Source organism: Manacus vitellinus, unplaced genomic scaffold (assembly GCF_001715985.3).
Source record: "Manacus vitellinus isolate BGI_N305 unplaced genomic scaffold, ASM171598v3 scaffold_3_pilon, whole genome shotgun sequence".
Taxonomy (NCBI): Eukaryota; Metazoa; Chordata; class Aves; order Passeriformes; family Pipridae; genus Manacus; species Manacus vitellinus.
Genome location: NW_021940535.1, coordinates 43292609 through 43314875, shown reverse-complemented (window position 1 = coordinate 43314875; position 22267 = coordinate 43292609). Strand labels below are relative to the sequence as shown.

The 22267-nt window shown below is 37.7% G+C and overlaps 1 non-coding gene across 1 annotated transcript; it reads right to left on the bottom strand.

Moving 5' to 3' along the window:
* Positions 1–14147: 14147 nt before the first annotated feature.
* TRNAG-UCC lies at positions 14148–14219 on the bottom strand. Its single transcript has one exon. It is a non-coding gene; the product is annotated as a tRNA-Gly (tRNA).
* Between the last annotated feature and the right edge of the window lie 8048 nt (positions 14220–22267).

Sequence of the window (22267 nt, the reverse complement as noted above, 5' to 3'; positions counted from 1 at the left end):
CAAGGAAGGTAAGAAGAAAAAGAGAAAAAAGCTTCCAAGACAAAACTAACACTTTCCACTACAAACAAGGGGTGCAGCCTGCAACCCCAGCAGTACAGCCAGATGTTTAGAGGTCTGCAACAGAAACACTCAGTTAATCGTGTGAGAGCAGCACGAACAGATGGTGCTATAGCCCTCTCATATTCCCTATTTCTACACCCACTACCACCTGCTATCTAATCCCCTTTCATTATTCAGCTTCCTAGTAACAAATTATTACATTCTCACCTTTTATTTGTTTTTATATTACACCAAGACCATCTATGATCACAATCTGGATTCACACTACAAAACTTTGTGTTGTTTTAGGACCCCTGACTTTCTAAATTTGTGAGAGGAAAGGCAGACCCTCAGCTTCGTTAAAAATATATGCAAGTATCCTCTGCCCCTTAAAAAAACATACAAGAAAACATATCACTTAATAGAAGGGAAACAGTAAAATATAATTGTGCTATGCAAGGTTAATAAACTTACTTTCTCATTTTTGCTTTCCGTACCCTCACAACTCTTTAACTAGAAGTGTAAAAACCCCCAAAGATGCCTTGAAGAACACAAATTCAGTTCCTCAGATTTTTTTTCTAGCATGCCTATGGTTCTGACAAACATCTGTGTCTCATCAAGAATTTGTCTTCATAAGGAGGTCGTTAGTATGCCCCTAATTGTGGGTTATGACTGTCCAAATTTTGAAGATTGCAAATGTCAGCACTTTGTAAAAGCACCACAGCCTCCCAATTTTAGAAAGGTCAGGAGGACCCTATTACAATCAAATGTTCTCTGCAGGCTTCATAGTTCAAACCTCCATTATTCTTTGCTCTCTATTCCTCTTCCCTATTCCTTTCCCAAACACCCTGTATGAATAAAAGGATCATCATTTCAGCGGAATGTAGCTACCCCTTGGATGGAAGAAATCAGTTCAGGGCCAGTAGCACTACAGTACACAACCATTTCCAGCAGCCAAAATCTGCCCTTGGATGCAAGTCAGTGGAAATATGCACATTCAGTGGTAGACTCTGGCCTCAGAAGGAAAAGCAAAGAGTAACTAGAACAGCTGAAATTGCCAAAGGGATTTAGGTTGGCAGAATGTATTTAACCTAATTTGGCATGTGGTCAGGATATGAGAAGCTAATAGCTCATTCCTTGAAAAAGCTGATTCTTTGTTTTATACAAATGTTCATGATATTGGCTTCATATCTTATCTGTTATCTCTAAAATAAAAAGAAATCTCAGTTTCCATAGTGCTGATATGTGTGAACATTCATTGCTTTGACTCAATGAAACCACCAGCTTTTGGGTTCTCCCTGAAGGTTCCCCACTTACTAGCCTGGCCTTCGGACCTGCCCTTCCCCGTGGAAGCGTTGGTAAAATGTGAGTTAGATGGAAGAACAACCCTGCAGGAACAAAGAGATGCCTCTGATTCTGCCAAGCCATGGAGAAGCATTTCCTTACAGAAGGGTCTGCCCACCGCACCAAACCTGGACAACACATCACATAGCGACAGAAAAGGACTGGGAATGTCAATATTATCAAAATTGCAGAGTGTCTGTATCAGCAGCCTTGAGAATATCATATACACTACCAAAATCCTGTTAAATTGAATAAAACTGGCTTTTTGCTTAATAATTTCATTTTTATATAATAATCAGGCCATATATTAATTCTTATTTTCATTATTTTGCTTCTTCTCTCTTCAAAGCAGTCCTTATAATCCTCGTCCATTTTGTCTCTACCATGCCAATGCATTTGGTAGTGTCTCTGCTTACATCTGTGCATAGTCCCATGATGTCAGAGAAAGGTTATAAATAGTAAATATGGAAATGGTTGACTAGGGTCTTCTGAGAATGTGTAATATTTGGCTTCTGAAATATTTGTAACTGGTCATAACTTATAATAAGAAGGCTAGACTTTCTGAATTGAGCAAACTTTTCCTAGTGCATGAATATATATGTTTCTTCATTCTCCTTTGCAGAAGATTTTTAGTTTTTATGACAGTATTGCAGTCATCTTAAACTGTATGTTTTCAATTTGAAGGACTATAGAGTCCCTTCTAGGAAAGTTATTAAAAGCTATTATAGAAAGCATACCTTCTGACTGTAAACTTAGTCTTTCTGCAGGAGCCTGTGGAAGTCTTCAGTGGAAGATGGTCTCCAACAATCAAATTTAAAAGTGATGAGCTTAGATTAAGCTGCTAAAGATGCCTCTTAGAGACAACTCATCTATTTGAATCCCATGAAGGTGAAGGTGGCCCAGTAGTAAAGGCCTGACCATTTCCAAGGTGCTGGGCACAATCTTTTCCACTTTTCCCTGTACTCCGTATCAACACCTCCTTAGTGGATCACCTTTGCATAAATATTTTAAGAACCATAACTGTGTGATATTAGTACTTGATACAGAAATAATAAAACAACTGATACAGTAATACACAGTTGGATAATTCTAAATATGTACACTCTTAACTTTATAGATAAATTCCTAGATCTACAACCACAAATACTACAAGAAGTTGAAATTCCACCTCTGCTTTTCAAGATATTATATTTCAAGACTAAATCCATGTTAGAAGCCAATTCTAAATCTCAAATTTTTCCTTACCAAGCACATATCTTGCTCTCATTGTTCCTTCCCAAGACTTGGCCTTCATATATGCTATTTAAAAAGCAAACAAAGAACACGAATTTGTTCAAACTCTGGGAATATTTCAGCCTACAGCTCAGCAAAAAACCTTTATCTGAAACCAGTGAACTTCTCAGGACCATTGAGAATTGACCAGAGGGCCCAATTAGGTGTTGCAGTCTCCCTGATTCTATGTCAATAATTTATAAATTTAGAGAGCAGGCAGGTTTTTGCAGCTGGTTTAAAATTGAAGTGTCAGTTCTTAGAAAGTCTGTGCCACTTGACTGAGCTCAGTGGACCAGCACAGATCTAAATTCACAGAGGATCTAACATAAATAGGTATGTCATGTTTCAAACATATTCTTTCCTTCCAAAACCAAAATTTAGTTCATCATTGAAAAGACATTTATTAGATACCCATATTTTTTATATAGTGAAATAGCTATTGTGTTTTTGTTTTCTGTCCAAACAATGTTGGAAAAAGTACAGATCAGTTTTACAGCAAAGGCAGGCAGCTAAGAATGTTTTCTGCCTCACAGCAGCAACAACGAACATCTTAAGGCATTTTTGGTCTCCTTCACATTGCACCCTGTGGTTTTTCTGACTACCTAGGAAATACATTTATTTCTGATGCCATAGACTGCTTTGTGTTGGCTAATGTTATTTAACTGAGAATGTTTTATTACCCATGGAAAATGGATGTGGTAGGTGATTTTGTCCATAAAGTCAGAAGGCAAGTATTGCAGGTACCAGAGCCCCACTGAGTTCATTTATTTCTACCCTCTGCTGGACAAAATGCTAATGCACATACTTGCCAAAATTGAGGCAGATGAACAGCGCATTCTGGGATGCAAAAGCCTGACATTACCTAGCTGGGTTGAGTTTACTCACTCATTTGCCAGAGGTCAGGAAGGGTATCTAAACCAAAGATTTTTAGATCTATGCTGCACAGAAAATTTGCTTTTTGGCTCCAGAGTCAGCTGGGCACATGCTATTGCTCTTTCCAGCTGCTGCTGAAATCTCCAAAAACATTTTTTTGCCAAAGTATGTGTAAAAGCCCATCAGTCTTCTGTGCTGACCACTTGAAAACCAATTAGAGTGTATTCATGCATTCCAAACATTAATTTTGTGTATAGATAACTACTTTATTTTTGCCACTATTGAAGATTCCCTACAGTGGCAAATTTGCACAGGTTCACCCTTATGCCCGTGAATTAAAAATCCCCTAGGAATGATCCAGAAGCCTCATCTAAGAATTAAGGTATATAAGTTCCCAAAGTATCATTACATATCTGTAATATTTTAAAAAGAAGGTGTGGACAGCAGTTTTCAGGAGGGCCAGTAAAGAGTATGCCCACGGAGCTGCAGTTGATGGGGTCCAGTATAGTATAATTGTTTTCTGATAGAATTTCCATTCAATATCAGCCAAGAAATCTTGGGTTTCTTTAAATGTGTTATCCAATAGCAAATGATTCAGTTTGAAATCATGGTAATCCTCTTCTGAAGCTACTGTATCTGGATATCTCTGGCAAACTCTCTAGTTACTATACACAAGTGTAGGATGAGACCTGACTAAACTCATTTTCATGAGGTGTAAAAACAATGCATTTAGCTCAGTGCATCACTGAAATCCTGGCATTGCTTAGTCCACAAAGATTCAATTCATATTTCATAGCTAGAAGACAAATTTGCTTTTTTAAAAGAGTTAGCTTTTTTTTTAAGAGAGCTTGATGGGTTTAAGGCTATGTCTTTTTCCATCAAAATCAAAAGTTAACTTGGAAACATAAGAGACTGTAAATTAAATTTAGTGAATACCATTTTATGATCCATCCTGATGCATGTAATTGTCCTAGGTAGAAAATACATCTGTGGTGAAGAAGTGGAAAATTGGAACATTATGGAGTTTCCACTAGGCTCCCTTGTTAGTGAATCTAAACTAATCTTTAGTGAATTCCTGAGAAAGCATGAAGAGGTTTCTTTTCCTAAAAAAAAAGTGCTGAGCAAGTGAAAATGGAACCAGAACAGACACTGCCACTTTGCTTTAAGTATTTAGATATGTTATTTGATTTGATTTCTGCAAAGGCAAAACTAAACAGTGATTGCAGCTGATTCTCCCTGGAGTATCTGGTAATCTATATTAAGTAAACTTAATACTGAATGCAAAACAAAAGTCTCTGAATGAAAAGTTGTTCCATACTGGTGGTCAAATTGAGTTATCTGGACAGGTTCACAACACAGAACACTTATGTTAAACTATGGCTAAGGTTACCCTCCTGCAACAGCAATATAGTATATATATATAGCAGTATCCATACGTGATACAATTTTAAACTAACAGCCAAAAACCCGCAGCCAGTCAACTTGGTCTAATTGACCTAGGTGTTTACCCAAATTTTTTTGGACAGATTTTTCAGGCTGCTTAATACCATACTGCTAATTTCTTTTAACCCCTCTTTGATCAAGCTATGCCACTGAGCCTCCTAGGTGATTATTAATAATATAAATCATGAGTAAGGGCTTCAGAAGGATTCAAATGGGATCAAAGCCACACACCACAGCAGATGGAAAGGAGAACAGAGAAGGAAGATCTCCCCTTTTCATCGTGTCACCTCAGCCCCTCTCCTGCACCGAAATGACCAGCCCCATGTGGGCAGGGCAATCCTCTCTGGTATGAAACCTCCAGAATTTAGAGAGGGACACACATCACAGAAGTATTGTGACCCTAATGGTTTACTAGTTCTACCACGTTCTACGATATACGAAGGATTACTGGAGGCTTTAAAGACTGCAGTCAGCAAAACAAACTATACCTAATTAGAGTGGCAAGGGCTGGATGTTTCTAACCCTGATTCCCCATGAAAATCTCTCATGGATTCACATGGCTTTGTTGCGAATGTATGTCTGTACCACAAAATTGCTGGAGAGATAACTGTTTCAACATACTTGTTCAAAGACACAAGACCTATAATTTTACACCAAATTGGCTCTAATTGCCAGCAAAAGCACTGCCTGTACTGAGGCGTTCTCTAAGGGCTTGTCTTTTCTGCACAGGAACTCAGACCCTCCCACTGTCCACAAAGTAAAGCCCTCTGACCTAGGGCTTTAAATATGGACTAATTTATCTGGCTAGGATTACCTGCTGAGAAAACCATTGAGCACTAATGATCTGTCCTTTCCTCTTCCAAACACTGAATAGCAGACTGGGGAGCAAGGGGCCAGATTCCAAGTAGAATGGGTAGAATGAAAGAAGTGGAGGGAGGTGTCTACAAAGCTACAGGGAGAAATTAAGATAATGGAGAGAGGCACCAGAATACAAGCTGCTGGTAGAAGTTGCTGAGGGGAAACTGTTCTGAGGCACCAAAAGGTATATTTGCAATTTTAAAATAACTTTTCCAACTGCAGGACAGAAAGAATAGTCCACTAGTCAGTCCATTAGAAAACCTGGATTCAAGTATCTATTCTGTCAAAGATTTTCCTGAGGCAGTCAGCTGGCTTTTTTTATGCCTTAGAGACACAAAATGTAGCTACATTGCCTTTTTCACCCATCTGCAAAATTGGGAATGACAGTTCTTCGCTACTTCACAGAGTATACTAAAGACTTTAAATTGTTCTAACGTAATGGTAATAGGAACTGTAGAAGCACCTAAGCTGACATGGTTTTTCACTTACTAATGAACATAATTTCTTTTAAGGAAGCTGCTTTTCCTTTTCCTATTCATGAGTTTCCAAAAAGAAGAGATCTCAGTGTTCATTAATACCTGCAGAGTACAAGCGTTAGTCAAACTGCAATAACATGAAATTCTTTATTAATATAAGGAAATTACATAAACTTCCTTTAAATGTGGAGACAGACATCTAAAGTTCAGAACCTGAAAGTAAGAAATTGTCGATGACTGAACTTGTTGCTTTTAATGGCAACATCCCAATGCTGCCTTCTCAACGGCAACTGCCAAGGACCACTGTCTTAAAGGTTTTCTAGAATTACCAAGAATGCACAAAGAGAAAAAAGAATGATTTGACAATGGCATTATTTATGCTTCTAGTTTTGTTGTTTGAGCACAGAAATATCTCAGTTCCAATGAACAAACCAGAGAATTGAGTAAAGGATCTAATGATTAATGTTATGTTCGCTTTGGGACAGTCTTTGGAGTGTCAGAGAATATGAGAAATATGTGCACAAAGCAGTGGTGTGACTGGGAATATTTCATAAGAAAAGGTTAAGCGCACTGTAGGTTTTGGTTTGGTTTGGTTTTTTATCTAAAAAATGATCATATGCCATCCAGGTCACATAAATTGCAATTTCATGTTTCATTTTCTTAGTTGTTTGAAGACTCAATACAAGTCAGGAAAGAGTTATTGAGGCTAGTTATTATACTTGAACTGTTGTGAAGTATCAGACAGAAATGTTGATAAAACAATGGAAGTAGGACTTAGTTCTCTCAGAAAACATCTAGACATGTGAGTCTGTTTATTTATCAAGCAAGAATAAAACATTCCTTTCTGGGATGGAGATTAAAAATAGTTGCTAATTGAATCATATGTTAAAGTGTCTCCAAATGGGGATCCATACTTGGGCTTGCTGATCAAGCAGAACAGAGAGAACAGAATTTTCTATTCTGTTTCTGCTTGCAGCTTGGTGCCAGCCAATCTCCAATGAAATCAGTGGCTGTGTGTCATTTGACTTGAAGGAGACTTGGATCAGGACTCTAGGCATCCAAATTAATGTGGCCTATCAACAGTCAATTTTACCCTTGTGCTGTTGGAAACTGGATTATGCCATTTCACTTTAACATCTCTGAAGTAGTTCAACAGACTCAAATGAAAAAGAAATACATAAATGCAAAGACAGAAGTATGAGGTGGAAACCTACTCGTGATTTCTGCTTTCTTTGTGCTACTGATGGTTTCTATCAGGAATTTGGTGACCCAAGTCCAGCTAAATCCCTATTTAGCTTTTCATGACTGTGAAAATGACAGTCCTTAGCATAACTTATTTAGAATAAAATATCATAATATACTTCCTTCATCTAGGTGGCCTTATTCTCAAATTACCATTATTATATTTTTCAATGTCTACAAGAAGCAGGAGAATAAATGAAAAAAATTCTTTAAGTTTTCACTTTTTTTTAACCCCCTAAACTGAGACAAGGAAACAGCAGAAATCTGATTAAGTTTATCTCATTTTAAAAAAAAACAAACAAACCCTCAACTGATTTCCAGTCAAAAATTAACTACTATGTAGCTAAAAGGGCAGGAGTGTTAACATGACCAGTTATAAAAGAAATTACCTTCTTGATTCAACATTTCTGATTCTGCACATCTTGACATTGAATTAGCAAGAAGACACATATCCCAGAAAACCAGAGTCTGAAGACCAGATTAGTTACTGAGGCAGCTGATTCTTCATGCCCTGGAAGAGAAGATCTGTGCTCCCTGGGGAGTACCTTCCTTCAGTCAGGTTTTAGTATGGGTAAATTTATTATGTTCTAGCTTCAAGGGCATCCTAAAGCATTTCAGGTACTAGCTAGGAACACAAGGTGCTCTTCAAGATAAAACAAAGCAAACTCCTGTGTGCATTCCCAGCTGACATGGTGGGCACCTGTCCTTTCTCCCAGAATTACTGAAGCAAGATATTATGAACATGTCCTACTCATTTTCCTTTTCCATGGATTCTTCTGCTTCCATTTTCACAGACAACTCAGAAATACAGGATCAGACCTTTTTGCTGGTAGTTCTCTGATAGTCATTACACTTAGTTTTAGACCAGGATCTGTCTGTGGTGCAGCACAAAACTAAGCCTCAGACCCTGGGATCAGGCCCAACCTGGACAGGGTGAATCAGTGGGCCAAGGCCAATTGTATGAGGTTCAATAATGCAAAGTGCCAGGTCCTGCATTTGGGTCACAACAACCCCAGGCAGTGCTCCTGGCTGGGGGAAGAGTGACTGGAAAAGTGCCCAACATTAAAAGGACATGGGGGTGCTGGTTGGCAGCTGCTGAACACGAGCCATCAGAGTGCCCAGGTTGATAAGAAGGCCACTGGTATCCTGACCTGTATGAGAAATAGTTTGGTCAGCAGGACCAGGGCAGTGATTGCTCTGTACTGGGCACTGATGAGGCCACACCTCAAATCCTGTGTCCAGTTCTGGGCCCCTCACTTCAAGAAAGATGCTGGGGTGCTGGAATAGGTCCAGAGAAGGGCAACAAAGTTGGTGAAGGGTCTGGAACATAAATCCTATGAGGATCGGGGTTGTTTAGCCTGGAGAAAAGAAGGCTGAGGAGACGTTATCGTTCTCTACAACAAATTGAAAGGAGGTTGCAGCACAGTAAGGCAGGCAACTAGTGACAGGACAAGTGAAAATGGCCTCAAGTTGTCCCAGGGGAGGTTCAGGTTGGATATTAGGAAAAAAATTGTTTGAAAGGGTGGTTAAGCATTGGAACAGGCTTCCCAGGGAAGTGGTGGAGTCAACGTCTCTGGAAGTGTTCAAAAAACAAGTAGACAGGACACTTCTTGATATGCTTCAGTTCACATGGTGGTATTTGGTCAAAGGTTGTACTTGATGATCTTGAAGGTCTTTTCCAAACTTAATGATTCTATGATTCTATATGCTATGAGATGTATTGGAATTTGACTAAGTGTGTAAGTATAAAACATATTTCCACCTAGTCTTAAGCCACATAGAGTCATATATACATATATATATATGCTCTGATTATTTTTATAAGTATAGAAGTTAAATAAACAATTATTCCAAAATATCGCAGATCATTTTTAGCTTTAGCATGTTACAAATTTTATTTTTAACAATCTGTGGATGATTATTGAGGTAAATTCTAAGGTTTATTTTATACAATAAACCTGGGAAACTTGGAAAAAAAGGGAGAAAAATCCTTATCATGAACATTTTCTTTTTCCATTTTCCCCTTCTTCATCCACTGGACTGTATAGGAGATTACCCCCTTAACAGAAAGAAAAAACATATGTCAACTTGCCTCACCTACAGAGCCTTCAGGCAAAATGCATCACTTTTTGGGACTGTCAAGGGCTGAATAAATCAGAGATAAGTGGGTTAAAATGTCAGCACCCACTGGGACCAAAATAAACCTACCATATTTATTCATCCAAGTGAAATCCTCTCTGCAGTATCATCAGTACTTCAGTCATTCATTTAGGAAGACAATATAAAACTCTTAATTATTAATTTTAATTTTTTTTTATAAAAACAGAACAAAAAAACACAACAAATTGTTGAGGGGTTTTTCCCCTCCCATTGTAATAAGCCTGTGGAAGTTATCTCATGCAAAAGGTCAGATAAGCGTGATGTGAAAGATGGTGCTAAAAGGCTTTCAAACTTTGTTTATTAATAGATATAACCCTTTCACCTCTGCTACATCTGTCACCACTAGGTTAAATATCATTTATCTTGCTGGTCACCTGACTTCTTGTTATGAGTACAGGGAAATGCCACAAAAAAACCACTGAAAAGTCACAAATCCATTATAAAAAAATTGCAAGAGAAGAATTGCCTGAGCCCTTCTAATAAAACATAACCTAACATGGAGTAACTAAAGACACGGAGGGTAGCCTCTGGCTTTAAAAGCATTCATTAAGCCATTGATCATTGAAGACAACACACAGTGACCTCACACAAACACAATGTAAACTCCCAAACTCATTGATGGCATTCCTACAGCTCTGTCTGAATTTATATTGCCTCTCTGTAAACTGTTTGACATAAGCAGTGAAAGATGGAAACAGAAAAGGGCCTCTTCAATATGATGAGCATACCACCAAACGCAGCTGGACGCAAGTGAATTAACTTGTAGCTTACTTTGATGTTCAAAGAAGTCTCAGGCCAAGATGTGTATTAACAGAATTTTCATAAGATTCTTGAAAGTATATTTTTCCTTCTGGATACTTGAAAAATATACTAGAGCGTATAAATTCTCTGAATCTATTTTGAGGAGGTGAAGGAAAGAAATGGGAAAAATATACTGTTTTTATTGTGCATTTCTCAGACAGAATGCTATGGCTATGTAAGTCAAATCAGGCACTCAGAAAGGCACGTGGGTGTATGTCTGTAGGTGTATATATATGTTCTTCCTTTTTCTCCCTTTCCTTCCTTCCTTCCTTTTCCTATAAGCTCCAACTGCAAGACCCTCAGTATTTTTGCACTTACTTTCACTGAGAGTGTAGCAAACGCTGAATAAATGTGTGTGCTTCATACTCCAAAATTATGTTAATTAATTGTAAGGCAAATGCTAAAATGTGAACACAGAGAACCAGAGTAGAAAGCTGAAGAAAGCAGCAGAACGATAACAGTGAGCATGTTAACTGTTTAAACAATTTATTAAAAAAAAATCAGTATAATTGATATTTAAAATAATGAAATCTCTTGCTTGGATTATTGTAGATGGAAAGCTCAAGGACTGTTTTTTTAAGAAGGATGCTGCAAATTTTGTACATAATTTAGACATTTTAGACATTGTGCTCCTGCAATGAGTAAGTGGACAGGAAGCAGATACTGCTACAAAGTTTTCCCTTCTGTTTCTAAGCCATCCATACTAGCAACAGGTAAGTTCTTTTCCTGTTTCCAAAAGAAGGGATAAATCAACGTGCAATAACTACAAGAAAGATGGAGAGGGACTTTTTGCAAGAGCATGTAGTGACAGGACAAGAGGGAATGGTTTCAAAATGAAAGTAGGTTTATATTAGCAAAAAATGTTATAGTTACATAAGAAAAAAAATCTTTACTGCTAGTGAGGCACTGGAATAGGTTGACCAGAGAAGCTGGGACTGCCCCATCCCTGGAAGTGTTTCAGGCCAGGTTGGATGGGGCTTGGAGCAACCTGGTCTAGTGAAGGGTGTGTCTGTCCATAGCGCGGGGGTTGGAACTAGATAATTTGTGAGGTCGCTTCCAACCCAGACCATTCTATGATTCTCTGATTCTGTGATACAATTCTGTGAATGAAGTTGTATATGAACATGGTTTTCATCCTGCTCCTGGAACAATGTTGTACCTTTCCTGGGAGCTGATTGCAAATCTACATTACAGCTCGTAGCTAACAGACTGTGAGATGCTACTAAATGATTATTTCGGGCATAGAATTCTATCATTGTGCAGACTAGAAGGACAGTTATACATCTCATGACTTTGCACAATTCCAACTGAAGCGTCAAAACAAAACCAAACAACAAAAGGCATCATTGCCTTCCTGTGCAGTAAAAATGGAAAGAATCCAGAAGCATCTCACAGCTTACAGGTTTTCAGCAAAGTTACTGTTTTTAAGCCATGAGAAAATGCCTCAGCTGATATTTTCATATACTACAGAAGACCACAGGTATAAGAAACTTCAAGAAACATGTCTGGGAAGCACAGTTGTATCTATGAGAACAGCTTTTACAAGAACAGGTACATTTATAGTATTGACTTGAAATTTGTGGGCATGTAATACACTGAGTTTAAATCCCTCTTGAAGTCTCATATGTCATTGTCTTCTTCACTTGTCATCTGAGAGCCTGAAGTTGATAGGGGTGGCTACTAATGGACCTTGAGTAACCCATGTCCTATGAAGCATGTTGCTTTGCTTGCTCCATCTAGTCACTGGTCTCGCTCTGAAGTGGAGTGTCCTTTGTGTTCCTCTGTGCCTAGGTGGCGTAGCACCTCTTTTTGGAGCATTTTCCAGGCTTATATAAACAAGTAAATATTTTTTTTCCAGCAGAAGTTTAATTTTATTCAAGTAGAGCAGCTAATCATTTTGATCCATTAGCTTAGGTTTAGGAACATACAAGTTGCAATGAGAATCTGGACAACTAAAACCCCTCTGGTTTGATTTTTGGTCCATTGCCTCCTGCTGGAGTAACACCTACCCTCTGCTTCCAGAACCTCTTCTCCTTCAGGACAGAGGATTTCATCCTCTTTCAAATATCTGCCCTTTGTAAATCTATCACGTTTTCACAGCTTGCATCTCCCATTCTCCACTCCTCCTAGGAACTCTAGTCATTACCCATTCTTAGCTATGAAGTGTAAATGGCTAAAACTTCTCCTTAGGCTAGCTCAGCTCCTTTAGCCCTTTGCTTCTTTTGATTTCTGTAAACTTATGGGTGTGTTTTTTCCCTCTTGAAGAAAAAAGAAAATAGACTGAAACAAAAGAAGTGAACATTTAGTATAATCACATTTTCTTCCATTCACTGCAGCCTAACATGTGAGTAGGTCTTGTCTGCAATTGTCATATCAACAACTCTAGGAAATCTAATAGAAATTATTTCAAAATTGTTTTGGGATAGAATATTTTCTCTGAAAGAGTTGTCAAGAGTCAGGTTTCATGCATAAAAGGAATCTGAGCCATGGAATTGACAGTGATTAATTGCATCACCAAAACTGGTGGGCATTCTCAGAGACCTGAAAGAGCACTCATACAGTGAGTCTTCCTGAGAGGTACTTACCTCTCAACTTTGATGTATCATCTCAAGGTACTAAGTACTGGCTCTGTAGTGAACCATAGCTTGTGTGCATTCCTCAAGCTCTGCTGGAGTAACACTTCTTCCTTTGGCTGCTTTGTCTCTCAGTCCAGCTCCTGGTGCTGTGCCCACTCCTACAGAAATCGCTAAAGTCTTATATTGGTCCTCTGCCCTCAGTTCTCACCTTGGCTTGACTGCTTGGCTTGACACACAGAATCACAGAATGGCTGAGTTTGGAAGGGACCTCGGGATGCCATCTGGTCCAACCTCACTTCTCAAGCAGGGACATCTAGAATCAGTTGTCCAGGACCATGGCTAAACAGTTTTTTAATATCTCCACGAATGGAGACTCCACAAACTCTGTAGGCAACCTGTGCCAGTGCTTGGTCACCTTCATAGTGAAAAAGGGCTTCCTAGTGTTCAGAGAGAACCTTTCATGTGTCTGTTTGTGCCTCTTCCCTCTTGTCCTGACACTGGGCACCAAGAGCACAGCCTGGTTCTATTCTACCTGCATGCTCCCTTCAGCTATTTATATATATGAATAAGATTAGCCATCCTAGCCCTCTGTTCTGCAGGCTAAATGTTTCTCCCAGTCTTTCTTCACAGCAGAAGTGTTTCTGCAGTGCTGTAACCATCTTATGGCACTTTCTCTGCTTTCTGCTCAGTACTCCCACGCCTCTTGAGTACTGGGGAGCCCAGAACTGGACACAGACACTGCTACAAGAATGGCCTCACCAGTGCCCAGTAGAAGGGAACCTCCTTCTGCCTATGGACAGTACTTTGTCTAATGAAGCCAAGTCCACCCTTGGCTCTCGTTCCTGACAGGGCACTTTGCTGGATCATGTGCAATGTGGTACCCACCAGGATTCTCACATCCTTTCCTGACAATGCGGGTTTTCAATGTCTATGGAGGCACATTATTTTGCCCATCTCTCCTTGTTAAGCCTCATGAGGTTCCTGGTGACCCATTTCTCCATCCACTCTGAGATTCCTGTGGATGGCAGCACTGCACCTCTGGGAAAGGTGTCAAAAATGCAGCTGCGTTGGCCGGGAATCGAACCCGGGTCAACTGCTTGGAAGGCAGCTATGCTCACCACTATACCACCAACGCTGCCCTGGCTGCAAGTCTCTGCTTGATTTCCTGCTTCATTTCCAAGTTTCCTCCATTCCAGGTTTAACCACAGGGCTCACTAACCACCCACCACAAGCACAACAAAGGACTACTGAGGGAAGCATTTGAGTTCTCTCCACAGCTGCCAAGACTACAAAAAAATTAGAAACTCTGTTTGTTTGTTTGTTTGTTTTAAACATTGACAAAAACGACGGTCTTGTTCAGTGAAATATTTCCAACATCCTGATGAGTTTAAAAGATATTCCAAAAGGAAGGACTAAAACCTTCAGAAATGGTACTGTAGATAATAGTGCAATTGGAAAAAAGGTCAGCTAACAGCTCCCATATGATGAAACAGGTATCCTAATTTCAATATTTTTAGTAAAAGAAGTAGTCTTGTCAGCATTAACGTTGAACTGTTATAAGATCTTTATTTTGTATCTGAAAAATTAGGTGGAAAAAATTATAACAAACAACATATGTTGTCCTTTCCATCAACTGCTGTTCTTATTTTCTCAGTATCATCCAAAGAAACGAAAGATCACATGGAAAATGCAGTTAAAATAAAACTAAGTAAATTTGCAAAAGGTTGATATTTGAAAGAGGATTATCTGAAACACAAGTCTGAAATTTTGAATCTCAAATTTAAGTACATTTTTATTACAGAATATGTAATAAAACTGGTGAAAAGTTTCCTACTACAGTGGATAGAGCCAACAAACTACTTCAGAGAAACAAAAACTCAAAAACTTACATGCTGTGGGGGTAGCCTATGAATGATCCAGGGCATTCTGGGGCATCTGTGATTTCACTTCTGACAATGTCCTGCTTATAAACAGATCTGGTTCTTAACCCGCAGGAGCGTATTGCTTTTCTCATCCAGTTTATGGCTAAAAGCATTCTGTGCCAGCTCTTAGTTCCTTAGTAAAGATACCTTCAGGTCTCTTTCAGTCTCGGATGCTGAGTCTTAACTGCAATGGTTGTCAGAAAAGCTGTAAGACCTAATACCAGTTAGACATCCATCGGTCTCCCAATTTTTGACCCTTTCTGTCACTTGACATCTGAGGAATGAATAGGTCCATAACAGGTTCTCTTGCATACTCTGACATTTTACTCAGAATTGTCTAGTAAAATTTTTAGCAAATATAAATGAAAGTCTGCAATGCACAACTACTCTGTAGTAGTAAGGATATCAAGTCTTCTCTCATTTTCTCTTCACATTTTACTTTAAAAATAACCAAAACCATCCAAAATCCTATTTAGAAGGTTCTGTAAATAGCTCATGAGGACATACTGTTAGGTGTATTTATAACTAAGAATAAACAGAACAAGCTAAGAGGGCTCTACTGAATGATGCAGAGTCTATTTTCACTTTATAAGAGAGGCAGTGCACATGCATTGCCTTGCAAATGCATATTTCATTTATGTGGTGCATGCACAGCGAACCTTTGCTTTTTGGCACCACATTTTCTGTGCATGCATTGTGGAGCCTTTTTATATGGGGCCCTGGTCTTGAGCCAATAGGTTAATGGCTTAAGAAAAAAATATGATGGAACACACCAAGCTCACTGATCATAATAGCTTCTGAAAAATACATACATTATTGTAATGATTTTTATGCTTTCCTTCTAATATGTAGACACCATAAATATTTTCTAGTAAAACAGCAAAGCTGTCAATGATAAATGCAAGCCTACCAACAGTTGTTTCCAGTGTTACTGAAGAGTCAGGTTTAACAGTCATCAGAAATGGCTATTCTTTACATACTCTCCTGCAAAAATATTCCATGGAACCTGAAATTCTGTGGGTTACCATTTGAAAATATTTACCTTATCATTTAGGGAATTTGAATAACTTTAGTAAGTCAGTCTGGAGGAAGTGTGAACGTTTTTCTTATAAGAACATTTCTCTTCCTTCAATTTTTAGTCTTAACTATGCCTTGTTTGTGATCTCACCATCCTGTATTTTAAGACAATACAGAGTACAGAAGGTGATTTTAAAAGGATGTGATAGAACTGGAAAGAGAGATAGGCCCCCTTTGAATTGAGAAAAAGCACTGGATGAGAACTGCCGGCTCTGAGAAAGCTGGAAGCTGACGTGTTTGGGCAGAACAGGACGGAAAAGTGGAATGGGCTAAGGGGATCTCTGTGAAAGGCAGCCACCTGCATCTCAGCTCATAAAGCTGCTTAAACACACACAAGATTCCTGAAGTATTTAGGCACCAAAAGTTGCAGATAAACTCAGAGGGCTACATTCTCAAAGTCAAAGTAGTCTTATCCTGTTCAAGAAATTCTAGAAACACTTCTGAACATCTGTAGGCACCTGGAAATCTGTTGAAATCTGACCTCAATGTTCCAGTCCCAAATGCAATGCCTCCTAAACCTCAGCAACTCTTGTATGTTCAGACAACACACATACACTGCCAAACAGGGCCTCTCCATAAAATTTGTCCTGATTATTTGCTTTGCCTCTCTCTCACACACACATATGCACACAGATTCCAGTAGCACTTGATGAACAAGCAGATCAAATTAACCCTTATTATGTCTTACCATAACAAGATGAGCATGCAATGGTAGCCTTTCCTAATCTGGTTTTAATTCACTAGGCAACAAATCTGTTGACTATGAGTCTACTGCACACAGCTTATAGCTGAGAGGAAGTATTTTACCGTAGCATAATTAAAAGGATTTCTACCGCACACGTAATGACACGCTCTCTGCTTTCTTATTAAAGGTTTTCTTTGTTGGGGTTTACACCAAATTAGTTGCATATGTGACTGGTTTTGCTGCAATATCATCTTCAACTATTTAGTGCATCGTCATGTTAACCTCTCAATTAACCCTTGTTTCAAAGGCTGCTCAGTGCAGGTGCAGTAACGTTGCTTTTCTGGGAAAGGACATGCCTTGCTCACTGCTGGTGACCTCTGCTATTGCTGAGGATCTGGGCATGATACACATGCTTGAGGTTCACCATGCATGGCTTCGGCTAATTGTGTAACTGATGTGCTGCAGATCCACACATTGTAGAAATCTAGAAGATTTTCAAATACAAAATATAAAACCTAGCTCTAGCCAACACTGAATTTGTCTGGTTTTCTGGCAATAAACTTCTCCACGGGGTATAGATTACCATTTAGTTAGTCTGGAAAAAAAAATATGTTTATACTGGAGGTCCAATTAATTCCTTAGTCCATATCAGAGCAAAAAGGTTAAAAATAAGAACATATCCCAAGAGATTTCAGAACACTTTGGTGTTACCATCTGAACAGAAGGTATCTATTGTCTATCACAAGTTTTATCAACTTTTCCAGAAAAGAAACGGCATTAAATCTTCAAAATAAAAGACACTTAAGTTTTGAAAAAGAAAACTTCCTGAATATATGTTAGACAAATACAGGTAAAATAATATTATAAAAATGTGATCATTTGGAAGCTGTTTGAAAGTTGTAGGTGTTTAGATCTAATACACCAAAAGAAAAAGGAAAATAAAAGATTTTACTTAGGATAAGCCAAGTCTAAATTTAATTAAAAAATAATAATCAACCTCTATGAGGCTTGAAAATTTTGTCTTTCTTATGATTGCTATTCTTTTATACATATATTGATTGTCTTAGTTACTGACTTCAGTTTGCCAAACACTATTCTCCAACCAAAATGTTAACCTAGTTATATATCCATTTGTAGCAAGGTCAATCTCCTTGAGTGGTCAGTCCTTAAAATACAGTAAAGATAACATACATAGACACGTGTTTATCAAAGAAGACAACAACTCAAATTTAGAATTATTTTAAAACAGACTGTAAAGATGGCATTTCAAAATTCTTGACTCATTGCTGTCCATCAAGAGGTATTGTTAATAATTTTTGACATTTGTAAAACTTGTTGCCTTGGTTGCTTTCATGTCTAACATTCATAAATTACTTTTTGTCTACTTAATGAAATTGTATGATTTTAGATTTGATAGAAAATACTAGAAATTCAATGATTTCTCATGATGATTACTGAAGGTTTTATTAACATCTAGAAATATGTTTGACTTTTCAAAAATTAGTTACATATTCTTTACTCTACCAATAAGTAACAGAAATTTAATGGCAAGCAATAAGATTCTTTCCCTGTGGTGTGTAAAATTCATAATACTGTCATAGTAAGCTGTTAACTTGAAAAAAATAAAATCAATTTTCCTGAGAAATATGATTCTTAATGTGAAGGAGAACTCACTGCCCTGGATGCAGTAGAACCCCAACAAGGCTAGTATAGTACTACTAAATAAAAGAATTCAGCAGTCAGCTTCTTTCTAGCCATTATGATGATGAAATGAACTGAAAATCAAACAACTTTCCCCAAAATAACAAAAAATTGTTTAAAAATCTGAAATAATTCCTATGTCATTACTGCGTTTGTTCTTTACCTTTTCTTTGAATTATCAGGGGATAGGAAGTTAAATGAAAATTTGAACTGAGATTTTTTCATGCAGCCACTTGGCTTAAGAAGTTGGGATGCTATGTTGAATGTCCATGGGCATCTTCAGGGAGTGATTCATATCTTCCTGGGATAAGTATCTAAAAGAAGTTGGTGAATCCCCTTCTGGATGGACCTTTTCTCTCTATTGATGTTAAAAATAGGAAGTGGTTAACTCAAACTTAAATGTTTTAATTAACATAGACTAAACATACATAAAGAAATGATGAAACACAAAATGACAACTCCCATTTTCCCACAGTCTAAATTGTTCTTACTGTTACTTTAAGATTGGGAATATCACCTGGAGACAGTTTGGGATTCATTACTGTAGGGATATTGATGGACTTTTGTACAGAGTGGATACAAGACATCCAAAAGTGACTTAGGTGTTTTCAAGATTAACAAAATTCATTCCTCAGAAATTATTTAATATTTAGAAATGAGCTACTCAATCAGCCAGACCTTTAGTGGCTCTCTGTGGTGCCTCAGGGAAACAGAAATCAATTAATTTGTCTCTATTTGATGAGAACACAAACATTTTAAAAAATTCAACCCCAAAGAAAGAGGATTATCAAAAACAAGGTGGGCTGGTTTTTTTTCCTTTGAATTCATGTGGTTGATTCAAGAAGGTAGCTACACACTGTTCTGTCCTGTTCAGGTTTATTAGCTGGATCTGAGGTTCATAAGCAGGTAGGCTTCAGGTGCTTTCACCCTTATAGTTGTACCCCTTTCCATAACAACGTCTGTTCTAGATGACCAGAATTATAGATACAGTAACAGACAAAAGTAGTAAAAGAACCTCCTTATTTCTACAGATTGAAAATGTGGAAGTCTTGTTCATAGTTTAGTATTCTATATTATTAAAGACACCCAAAGATTCAGCAGACTATTTTTTATCTTTTTTTTTTTTACCTTCCAGTACACTCTTGCTCTTCATTCCCATTTCTCCATTTCTTGGCATGTTTCCTGTTTCTCGGCAAGTTTTTAAGCAAGGCAAGGCACACCCATGGCCTCCACCTAACTTTAGAAGACATCATTGGAAGATCTGACTGTGAAGGCTATACACAAAGACCTGATTGAGAGTAGATTTTTTTTTTTATAGCAGAAAAATTCAGACTACAGAGAAAAAGATCTAGATTTATTTTGTCAATTTATTTTGTCCCTTCCTTTCTTACTATCTCTTGTAGGGGAAGGTATCTGCTTTTGCTTTAGACTAGGGTACCCTGACTGATTTTTACCAGAGAAATAATTTATCTTTTTATTTATCTTTGTTATATAATGCTGGACATATATGCCGTGATCTGGAGTCTAAGATTCTTCTTTACTCCATCTCCACCTTTCTGAGAGCTGAAAGGGAATAATAATAGGGAATTATTAAGTTCTACATCTTTAGGGAAATATGCACATGGAAATATGTATAACATGGTGCTGGCATTTAGCCGTGTAGGGATTTCTCTTTTCCCATCACCTTCTGAAAAGGTTGGCATATTTCATTTTTTACAGCCAGTCCAAAAGATTACGTTTTCCAGAACCCTGTCAAATGGGTATGATTGATGCACCAGCGGAAAATAAATATGGGGGAAATTACTCTTGGGTATTTATGCATTAAATAAACTAACATTCACTATCCCAGAGGCTTACAGACAAATGAGCAATTAAGCCACTTGATTCTTGCACTTCAGTGTAGAAATTGACTTCTGTGGAAATGGGGAGCACTGTTTAAGGTGGTTGTGGGTATTTCTCCATGCTAGACGTTTTAATGACTTCTGTCTGAGATTTAATATGGATCATATAAGCTATTCTTGGTCAGGACTGTCAGGTTTAGTCGTTTTAGAATCATAGAATATCCTGAGTTGGAAGGGACACACAGGGATCCTCAAAGTCCAACTCCTGCCTCCACACAGGAGAGCTGGGTAGGTTTGTTATAAAAATGATCTGATTTCAAAATACATGCCCATTTTAGAGGGAAAAAATTTTATTGTTTCCAATTTTTGCTGTGATTTAGGAAAGCCCATCTTGTGGTTCTGTCATAACATTGTTAGGACAGATTAAAACTGAATTTATAAACATAAGTGCACAAAAATAATTTTATCACTCATAATGCCTTTTATTATCTCAGTGTCAATTTCTGTGGAAGTTAATTTGTAATTAAAGTTTCTCAGCTCAATACTCTGCGTATGAAGTATGACAAAGCTGCTCTGAGATTTGCTTATGCTGAGGTAGCTTTCTATACTGATAATTACATTATTTTAATCAAAACTTTATGTAGAGATGCTTGAACAGTTTTTAAATTGGAATTTTATTGTATAAAAATTAAATTACATTTTCAGTTATATCAACATTCCATTGGATTAACTGTAAATGCTTTTTAGAACAGATTTGGATACATTGGATACCTTTATTTACCTTTATTTTCTTAAGATTAGGGTTAGAATTTAATTACTTTTGTATCTAATCCTCTAGCTACTCTGGTTCACCAAGTTATCAGACATCAGCTGAGCTGCAGAATTGTTTGTTTGTCCTTCAGCATTGGCCATTATGTGCAAAGCAAATCACACTATGGAGTATCAAGTTGATCAGCTTTTTTTTTTTTGGTTAAAAGCAGAAATCAATTTCCATAGATCAGGTGTTATATAGAAGATTTAAATTACCATTTTTGGTATCTTAAGTTAGCACATTTTTATTTGTTAACGTCAAACTCTGTTTATGGGAAACCATACATGTTAAGGCAAGAATTCACTGTTAGCCTTACTAAAATCTAGATAAAACGCAAAACAAAACAAAATGTTAACAGCATTAGTCCAGTTAAACTCACCAAATGATTGCCATTCTTCAATTCCAAAATCTCTACTTAATAGAAACCAAATGACATGAATTATATAATTAAAATTTTTACACAAAACTTCTTTATTCCCTTTGCTACCCTTTGCTTATTAGGTAATTTTAAGTCCCTCCTTACACTTTTTTCACTCTGTCTCTGTTTTGTAATTTCGCCAAATAAACCATAGCCAGCAAGTTGGTCATATGGAAGGAACAGTTAAAACAGGATTAGATGAAATATCAAGTGGGCAAGTACATTTTGCTAACACAGACATTCCCTTTTTCCACCTCCTGAATCCACATGTGCACCTATTTCAGGATAAATCCCTTTACTCCTATTGGATTCCTGTTGTGCTCAACAGACTGGAGAAGTGCAATGGAAGGGCACTGTGCTAATTTTTAAGAGATGCTTAGGATGTACCTATTCTTCTGAAGTCAGTGGGAGCTGCAGATGCTCAACGCAGTCTGAAAACCATGCCTTAGTGGGAAAACTTATGCTCTCCTGTGGAAAGACCATTATTTTTAAAAATCAGATAGAGACCTTCTGTCCCATTTGACCTTTGCTTTGATAAATTCATTCTTCATGATGGAAACAGAAGGAGCTCTAATGACAGAAACATTGTTTATTTAATATCTTAGAGATGAACCATCAAAAAAAGAATATAAGGAAAAGAATTGTCTGGGGCTCAAACCCTGTATAAAAGTAAAACTTCCACAAAGTAGGTAATTCTGAAGAAACGTATTTTGAGAATATTAGCAGCT